Source organism: Clarias gariepinus, chromosome 28, assembly GCF_024256425.1.
Source record: "Clarias gariepinus isolate MV-2021 ecotype Netherlands chromosome 28, CGAR_prim_01v2, whole genome shotgun sequence".
In the NCBI taxonomy this organism is placed as follows: Eukaryota; Metazoa; Chordata; class Actinopteri; order Siluriformes; family Clariidae; genus Clarias; species Clarias gariepinus.
The window spans coordinates 20,163,500-20,173,982 of NC_071127.1; the positions used below are offsets into that span (position 1 = coordinate 20,163,500).

The following is a 10,483-nucleotide window of genomic DNA, read 5'->3' on the forward strand; positions in this document are numbered from 1 at the left end:
TCTAACCCATGACATTGTGTGAAAATGTTGCCTGAAAGTTACAATTCTGTTAAAGCCGAGGACATTCAATTCAATTTTATTTGTATAGCGCTTTTAACAATTTACATTGTCACAAAGCAGCTTTACACAATCAAAAGAATTAAGTTTGTATGAAATGTGAATGTATATGAATCAAAATGATATGATCGTTCCTGATGAGCAAGCCGAGGGCGACAGTGGCAAGGAAAAACTCCCTGAGATGGTAATAGGAAGAAACCTATTGAGAGGAACCAGACTCAACAGGAAACCCATCCTCATCTGGGTGAAAACAGATAGCAGGGATTGATGTGCATAATACTATGCGAGACTGGAAGTTCAGTATAAGAGGAGATGTGTAAGATTAAAGTCCAGGTTGTTCCTGGAGGCTCAGGTAGACTATAAGAAATTCCAGTCCTGAAATATTGAGCGACTGAAGTCACAGGTCCTCAGAGAACAGCTGTCTGCATCAGTCGAGGACAGGACCACCTTCATGGAAAAGTGGAACCAACCCCAGTCACCACACGCATTCCAGGCAGACCACACGGGGGCATCCATGTGATGAGATCTCCAACCAGAAGCAGGACTCCAGGATGAGTTAGAGAGGTCCAGCGGGCAGAGGGGGTCTGGATCACTGCCAGCTCAGGAGCGACATGTATAGCTCGACAGAGAGATAGGTAGAGGAAAAAGGAGAGAGAGCAGAAGAGAAGTAGAGATAACAGTTAGGTATGGTCACAGTCACACAATGTATAATGTGAATGTATATTAACTGTAGAGTGCAAGCAGAGACTCCGGCAGGACTAACTATGACATCATAACTAAAAGGGAGAGCCAGAAGGAAACACAAACATGAGGGGGAACTGAGATGTAAAGCAAACAATCACCTCACCGTCAGCAAACCTGAGTGATCAATGAGAGTGAGGAGGACAGCATCTAAACATACCAGTTCACCATAATACTCTACGTCCATGAGTCCCCCAGATCTGCTCCTTTACCTAAAGCTAATCTATTTATAAAAATGCTTGGCTAAATAAATAGGTTTTTAGCCTGGACTTAAACACTGAGACTGTGTCTGAGTCCCGAACACTATTTTGGAAGACTATACTGTCGCCCTCGGCTTGCTCACCAGGGACAAACTAACCATTTTGATTCATACAAATTCACATTTCATACAAATATAAATAATTCTTTTGACTGTGTAAAGCTGCTTTGCGGCAATGAAAATTGCTAAAAGCGCTATACAAATAAAATTGAATTGGGGCTTTGTATGAAAAAGCATTGCCCCCTGCTGTAGTTTTCATAATACGCGGTACTAACAAGCAGCCTGGATCCTTTGATCGACATTGCATTTGATTCTGTTGGAACTGTTCTCAAGACCATTGGTGCTTGTTTAAGTTTGGTCACATCACGCCTGTTCACATTCCTGAGAGTCTGAGAATAAACTGAGCATTCACAATCCACTGCTATGGTACCTCAGCTGTCATACACCATAATGCCACTGGATGAGTCTAACATCAAACAGCTGGCTCATGGGGTGCTGTCAATCCACGAGTAACATGAGTCTAAGCATTAAAATGGGAGTGCACACTAAGATAAGGACCTTGGAGTATACAGTGGAACCTTGGATTACGAGCATAATTTATTCCTGAAGTGGGCTCGTATTCCAAAACACTAGTAAATCAGCCCTTAAGAAATAACGGAAACTCAAATTATTCTTCCACAGCCCACTGCACCATGTTACTTCCCAAGCCAAAAGGAGATAACTCTGATGAGATACAACATCCTCTGGTGCCCCTAGTGGACCAAATATGAACAACCCCCATTCACTCAGAGAGGGAGACTGGCGCTATACAGTGGAACCTCGGACTGTGAGTAACACGGTTCGCGAGTGTTCTGGTTTGCGGAAATATTTTAAATAAATTTTGACCTGAAAAACAGCTAGCCTTGGTTTACGAGTACCGAGTATCATGTATCACGCATGAGCTTCTTGTTTTAACGCTGATCGTCACATGATCACAACTTATCCAATTTTTTTTCTCTCTCTTGTGCTGCAAAATTGTGCAAAAAAAGCTTTTAAATTGTCCATTGTACATACTATAAATTTGATTCTTTTCATTCCTACCATAATTTTTCTGTTCAATGGCAATCGTGTAAATGTGTCACTGCATGTCGTACTGTGCACAGTTGTGTAGGTGATGAATAAATTTGAATTTAAAATGAGAAACTGTTTAAGGAACATGCAGAATTTAAACAGACTGGAGAAAAACACACCAGCCAAGGGATTGCAATTAAGCAATGTCAGCTGCCCCACTGCTGCGATTATCAAGAGAATACAGCAACAGGAGATGTACTGGGGCTTGTCCTGGACAGCTTGATGTCCTCCCATAACCTGCTGCCTGTAACTGTCATGTCACTCCTGCGCAGTGTTTAAATTATTGATTTAGAAAGGATTTAAGGGTTTCTGTCCAGTAAGTCAGTGACCACTCAATCCTTCTGCCAGTTTTGTCATTTCAGGACTGGACTAGTGCAGCTTGCTCCTGGCAGCTTTGCCTCTGGCTGCCATTTAACCTGTGCAACTAATCTGCAAGACTCGTCTCCAAAAGTCCTAAATGCGTCCACAACACGCCATCGGTATGCTCCCTCCCTCTCTGTAGCTACCAACATCTAATTCTAAATGATGATGCTTTCTTTAAATGCAAAAATGAGCCAGCACCATACAGTATGTACTTCATTGCACTCCTCACACTTCACACTCACCAGTAGCTGTCAAGCGATTCTTGAGCAAGGGCCTCATTACTTGATTTAAGCCTCTTTAAATCAGAGAACCCTATGTGCTGTTCAGAACCCACAGATAACTGTGTACCTGGCCCTGTACGGATCCAAAGCGCTTCCTGTGCTCAAGAATTGCTTGTTGTCCCACACTGACAGAAACAACTCCAAAAACAAGTGATAGGAATTAGAGTAGTATTTTATTCAGGTGTGCAAAGCTGGCACTAAATCCGTGACTTAGGGCGCAGAAAACTGCCATAAGGTGAGCACCAAGGGTCGATGGCTTTGGAACAAGTCACGGCCAAACAGAAAACTTAAAGAATTACCAAAATAACTCATATTTTCTAAAAACTGATTTGTCATGCAATTCCGTATGTTGCTTTCTTTACAGGCATGCAAATATTCTTCTGTAATGTTATTTATTCATTAATTTTTAAGGTATGTTTGGAGATAATGATAGGTTTTGTGCATAATAATAGAGACGTGATAAACATATTTAACACCATACTAAAGATAATATGGTAAAGATGATTTTTGCACAGTACTGTACATTTACTGTATATAAACAGAGGACAGTTAAGGTTGTGATATTTAAGATAGTGTTGTAAAACAGAATGCAGTCTATGATATATCATAGGATTAATAATATATTTTTTTTACATAAGAAAAAAGATTTTTGGAAAAGGAAGCTTGGCTATCAGGAATCTTCTCTGAAAATGCTTAATGTTTATCTAAATCCTAAAGAGTGCTAGAGTCTGATGGTACGTTAGATCAGCAATACTGAGAGTGAGATCAGGCACAGAAACCACTAATGATTAACCGTTATTTGGGTGAAGAACCACATTTAGTAAGTGTGTCACTGCCAGTATCAGTACCCTAAACTAAATTTTACATTTTACGTTACTTTCTAAAAAAGTAAAAATACTAGTTCAGTACTTTTCCATTGCAGAAAATGAAAACTCCTTTGTGATTCCTCATGCATGTTGTTTTAGTCAAGACCTTTATAATTATTCTACCATCATCACTCAGTCAAGTTTGGCCCATAATCTGTTTACTTCTAATACCCCCATCTCACCTACTAATACCCATATCATACCTACTAATACCCCTATCTCACCTACTGATACCCCTATCTCACCTACTAATACCCCTATCTCACCTACTGATACCCCTATCATACCTACTAATACCCCTATCTCACCTACTAGCACCCCTATCTCACCTACTAATACCCCTATCTCACCTACTAATACCCCTATCCCACCTACTAATACCCCTATCCCACCTACTAATACCCCATCTCACCTACTAATACCCCTAACTCACCCACTTATACCCCCATCTCACCTACTAATACCCCCATCTCACCTACTAATACCCCATCTCACCCACTAATACCCCTAACTCACCCACTAATACCCCCATCTCACCTACTAATACCCCCATCTCACCTACTAATACCCCCATCTCACCTACTAATACACCATCTCACCTACTAATACCCCATCTCACCCACTAATGCCCCTAACTCACCCACTAATACCCTCATCTTACCTACCAATACCCCCATCTCACCTACTAATACCCCCATCTCACCCACTAATACCGTCATCTTACCTACTAATACCCCCATCTCACCTACTAATACCCCTCTCTCACCTACGCGGTGTCGCGTGGTGGCCATATGTACGGTTCATCATGATTCCCTGCCAGTTTTGACGCTGTGATTAGGTTTCCATCTTTCAGTGCGTCGGTCCTCACATAGTCAAACCACACAGATGAAATAGGGGTATAACAGCAGGAATAACACGAAGGGGGGGGGGGGATATTGGGGGCAGGGCTTGTAGGACGACCTTCACATACACACACACACACACACACAATAACAGATTGTGACTGACTGCTGTCTGGCTTATGGATTACATAAATTGCCTGAATAACAGATGACATTTTTTGTAATGTAACTAAATAACGGAGAACTTTAATGTGTGCGTTAGATCACTCGTTACATTAAAACAGTACTCTAATGCTCTACTCTTACTCTAACTTTTACTTTCTAATGCGTTACACACAAAACTGGTACTAAGCACTACGCCACCATGCACACACACAGATCCTTCTTCATTGTCAAAACATTTGTTTCACATACATTTCCCGCAAATCCATGTTGGCCGACCAGAAGCTTGAAAAAGTAAAGCATGGTCTGACCTGAAACACATGAGATACTGCAGGTTTGGTGAACGCTTTTACACAACAAAAAACATGTTCACACACAAACCCCTGAAAAGGAATAGATTCTAAACATCATCACCCTGGAAATAGTTTTCCAAAATAACCTGTCTGCATGTGGTGAACACCCGGTGTGACGTCACTGCCCATGGGCCCTTTCGCCTCAAGAGGGCGCCAAATAGAAACAAAAAATGTTTTATAAATATAGTCATTTCTGGCAGCTTGGATCCAACATGTGTATTTTCTTTACAGTTTATTAAACATACAAACAGTTAATCAATTTTAAAAAAATAATTATCAATTATCAACTGTATGTATGTATGTATGTATCCAATGATGTAAACTTTAAAGCACTTTTTGTAAGTTGCTCTGGATAAGAGTGTCTGCCAAATGCCTAAATGTAAATGTAAATGTAACTGAAAAAAAAAACAGTATTGATCAGCAAATTTCCATGATGTTTGTGTGAATTCTCCAGGATTTCAGACTAACTGTTCAATAAGGTGTTTTTGTTGCACCCTTGGAGGAAAAGGAACTCAGATGAACTTAGGCGTTCTGTACATCACCACACAGGACCAGTACACACATGCACCCTCTGTAGAGGAACCAGCTGTGAGGATCTTACAGAGCAATCACTCACTCACTCACTCATCATCATCATCATCATCATACTGCTTAATCCCGTCGAGTCACCGGGGGCTGTAGCCTATTCCAGGAAATTTAGGGCACAAGGTGAGGTACACCCTGGACAGGGTTCTAATCCATCACAGGGCACACACACTCACACACTACAGGCAATTTGGGATGCTAATAAGCCTAATCTGCATGTCTTTGGACTGGAGGAACTCCTTAAATGAACCAAAAATATTGAAATGGATAGGAGGGGATGTGGCAATAACTCCCAGATGAGTTTCCTAAAGAGTAAGTGGTTGCACCATTCAAATGTTTTACTGCAACTAGGAATCTAAAAACAAACTACACTGGGCCATCAAGTTCAAGAAACTTCAAAGGACTTGGATTCTGTGCCTCTACATTCTTTTACCAGATGGTGAGAGCTTGCAAAATTTACTTTCCTCTGAAAAGAGGACTTTGCACCACTGATCAACAGTCCAGTTCTTTTTTTTCTTATCCCGGATAAGATGCTTCAGATGTTGTCTCCGGTTCAGAAGTGCCTTGATACTAGAAATGCAACAATTTGCTAAAGCTCTTGACTCCGGCTCTCCAAAACCCTTTTCAAGGTTTTAAATCAGCAAGCAGAGATGGCGGACTGGATGTGATGTGAGTCATGTCTTTATTTTATACTAGTAGTAATGATGCTTAATCACCTGATAAATGGCGATTTACAGGCGATTATTGAAAGTTTAATTTTGTTCAGGACTCTTCCTAGAGCTGGCCGGCCATCTAGACTGAGCCATCAGGGGAGAAGGGCCTTAGTCAGGGAGTGACCTGATGGTCACTCTGTCAGAGCTCCAGGGTTCCTGTGTGGAGAGAGGAGAACCTTCCAGAAGGACAAACATCTTTGCAGCAATCCACCAATCAGGCCTATATGGTAGAGTGGCCAGACGGAAGCCACTCCTTAGTAAAAGGCACCTGAAGGACTCTCAGACCATGAGAAAAAAAAATTCTCAGGTCTGATGAGACTCTGGCCGCACTACCATATATTAACATTAATTGTGTTTCAATTAATGTGGAACAAAATAATCTTATCTAATCTCTCTCTCTCTCTCTCTATATATATATATATATATATATATATATATAATTTTAAAGTTAATAACTTAATAGAAAATAGTTGATGTAACGCTGCGATTTTTTTTTCTTTCTTTTTTTTCTTTCTTTCTTTCTTAGTATTTTGTGCTTTTTACTTAGTTTATTTTCTTTTTTCCCCTTTTTCGTTATTTATTTGTCTGTTTATTTGTTGCTTTACTCTGTCTACAGTTATTACTTATTTGTATATTTTTCTTAAGTTTGCTTATATTTTATAACTTCTATTTAACTGTGTATAATTATTTGTATAATTCAATCGTTTATACCTGAATCTTGTACTTTTATGTCTTTCATATTGTATATCCATCATTAAGTTTGCTGACGACACTGTAGTGGTGGGCCTGATCTCATCTCTGACAACTACGAGACGGCCTACCTGGAGGAGGTTTGAAATCTTGAGAACTGGCGCCAGAGGAACAATCTTCTCCTGAACGTCAGTAAAACAAGGGAGCTGATAGTGGACTTTAGCACGAAGCAGAAGAGGAACTACAAGACCCCGGCATCAACAGGAGCCTAGTGGAGAGAGTGGACAGCTTCAGATACCTAGGTGTTCAGATCACGCAGGACCTATCATGGTCCTGTCACATCAACACCGTGGGGAAAAAGGCCCGGCAGCGTCTCTACCACTTCAGATGCCTAAGAGACTTTAGACTGCCTTCCAAGGTGCAAGGAACTCCAAGGAACTTCTACTCCTGCACCATAGAGAGCATCCTGACGGGAAACATCACGACCTGGTCGGGAACAGCACCATGCAGGACAGACGAGCTCTACAGAGGGTGGTGCGATCAGCTGAGTGCACCATCCGCACCAAGTTCCCTGACCTTCAATCAATCTACAGCAAGCAGTGCTGGACCAAGGCCAGGAAGATAGTGAAAGACCTCAGCCATCCCAGCAATGGACTGTTCTCTCTGTTGTGGTCAGGAAACGATTCCGCTCCCTTAAGGCCAACACAGAGACACCGAGGAGGAGCTTCTTCCCGCAGGCGATACGGTCTCTCAACCATAACACCACAAGGACCTAACACTCACACGATTGCACATTTTGCACATTATCTCACCAATAACTGGACTCTTTACTGCACTACACCACATTACTATTATATTTCATTTTACTATATTGTAGCGTTTTTACGCCGGGAAGAATGCTGGAGAGACGAGTGAGCTTATTTGCTACCCAATGCAATGGCTGGGAGTACTTTATTAAGCACACAGCATGTAAGGCATGAGCAGCACCTTCACTCAGGAGCCTACATCCAATTCAGCACTAGCTTGAACTGGAGCACATTTCACACGTCACACACCCCTCACACAAACAGGGCCGAAGCCACCAACCCAAACACCTTTCCCCAACATGGTGAACACACACCGACATCCCCGCAAGGCATGCTGGTCGTCAGCCGCCGCCCCGCCCACGCCACACTGCCCCCACCCGAGCTGTGACCGTCCCTGGTCACCATGACGAACTCCGTTTCGGAGGCGTGGAGGCGGTCGGCGCTGGCGGTGGGAACGCCGGCGTCCTTTGGCAGGTGAGGGGTGAACGCGAATGTAGTCCTGAGGCGGTCCGGCCTCCAGAGTTCGATGGTTCCCCGGCGTGCGCCTGTGGAGGCGCAAGACGGTCCCGGTGGGGCAAAACTCGTGCCCGCCCTGCCAACCGCACCCGGTAGATGACATCGGAGAGCCGAGCTGGCTGTGAGTGTCCACGCCCATTCGCCCCATAGGTGCCCCCACCCAAAAGTCTTGCTGCGGTGCCCGCGAGCGCTGGGTGGGGCCCTTCTGCCTGGCGATGAGCGGTTCACAGTTCCACAACCCGTGGGAAACAGTGGAGCCGGTGTCCACGAGCGCCCGCAGTAAGACGCCGTCCGGCACACAGTCGAGGTAAAGCCCCGGGGGCTCCCCAATCGTCCACCCGGCGCTAGTTTAGCGGCTGCTGGTGAACGCTGTCCCTCAGACCTGAGAACGTTACAGCGGTAGTCCGGCTGTCCCTCAGGCCTGAGAACGTTGCAGCAGTAGTCCTCGGCGTCGTCGCGGAATCTCGGAAGCGGTGTCGAGGCCTAGCCGCGACGGGTAGCCCTGTCCCCGGCTAGGTTCACCTACCAAGCGCCACTGAGCTGCGGGCGGTCGCTCGGCTCTTTCGCCGTGAGGTGCCGCCATTATGGGCTCAGCGCGCTCGACCTCGCGCAGCGCCTCCTTACGGTCACCCGCGCCGTCGCCTCGCCGCGAAACGTCGGAAAGCTGCTCGTTGCCTAGCCGCGACGGGTAGCCCTGTCCCCGGCTAGGTTCACGAACCGAACGCCACTGAGCTGCGGGCGGTCGCTCGGCTCTTCCGCCGCGATGTGCCGCCAATATGGGCTCACCGCGCTCGGCCTCGCGCAGCGGCAGTTCGCTTTGCCGGCTAACAGCGCACGGAGCTGTATTTTGCTCCGGCGCTTGCGCAGCGCCAGCCTCTGCCCTGAGATCCAGCGCCGGGATTTTCTGCTTCCCGGTCCGTGTTGGTTGACGTGGTGTGCTCGCGCTAGCTCCGCCGGAAAAGCGCTTCTTCTGCGCGAGTAGTCGCTCCGCTACTCGGCGGCCCGCTTGGATTTTTAGAAGGTCCTCCTTTGTGCGCTCGAACCCGTTATTCTCCATCCCACTTCTGACACCAATGTAGCGTTTTTACGCCGGGAAGAATGCTGGAGAGACGAGTGAGCTTATTTGCTACCCAATGCAATGGCTGGGAGTACTTTATTAAGCTCACAGCATGTAAGGCATGAGCAGCACCTTCACTCAGGAGCCTACATCCAATTCAGCACTAGCTTGAACTGGAGCACATTTCACACGTCACACACCCCTCACACAAACAGGGCCGAAGCCACCAACCCAAACACCTTTCCCCAACATGGTGAACACACACCGACATCCCCGCAAGGCATGCTGGTCGTCAGCCGCCGCCCCGCCCACGCCACAATATAGAACTTTTTATGTTGAATATATATTCTTTAACTTCTTTACATTTTATAAGATAAACCTTTATTAGTCCCACAAGTGGAAAATTTCTATCTTATCCTACTAATTTATTTAGATTTTTTTATTATTCCTATTGCTGTATATTATGTACATTTTAAAGTTTTTTATTCTCTTATTTTTTGTAATATTGAGGTCAACAGCAGTGGTATATGCACTTCACTTCATATCATACTGTGTATAACTTTTTTATATAAATTCTATAATCTGTGTAATGTCCATGTGACACGTAAATTCTTCTTCTTCTTCTTTGCTCTCAGTAATGGCAACAAGCATAATGAGCTCGAGGCGATACTCGCTCATTGGTCAGGCGGTTTATTATCACTGACCAATCACAGGCCGAGGTGATGACGTTAGCTCTTTTTCCACCGTTTAGAAAGCGGAGGCGGGCTTAAGAGTAAAGAAAAAAAGCGAAAACTGCTCCGTTATTGGCTGATTGAGCTGCTCGTGTTTGATTTGAAGCAGGAAACTAAATACAATCCTTATGATTTAATTCAATATAGCAGAGCATACTTATTATTTTATTTATTTAAAAAGGAACTTTTTAATTTGTTCCTAATGGGCTTAATTTAAATAATTAATTGATAATTAGAGCAACGTTTTTCAAATATTTTTATTTTACCAATATATGATTTTTTAAAAATATATAATAGACGATTAAACATCATTATCTTTGATCATTATCATCCGGGTAACCCCCCCTTGTG

The 10,483-nt window shown here is 44.1% G+C and overlaps 1 protein-coding gene across 1 annotated transcript in view; it reads right to left on the reverse strand.

The window, feature by feature from the left end:
* The window catches only part of LOC128516134 (histone H3-like), a 575,451-nt gene that overhangs the window by 299,485 nt on the left and 265,483 nt on the right, over positions 1–10,483 (reverse strand). The gene's annotated exons all lie outside the window — the stretch shown is intronic.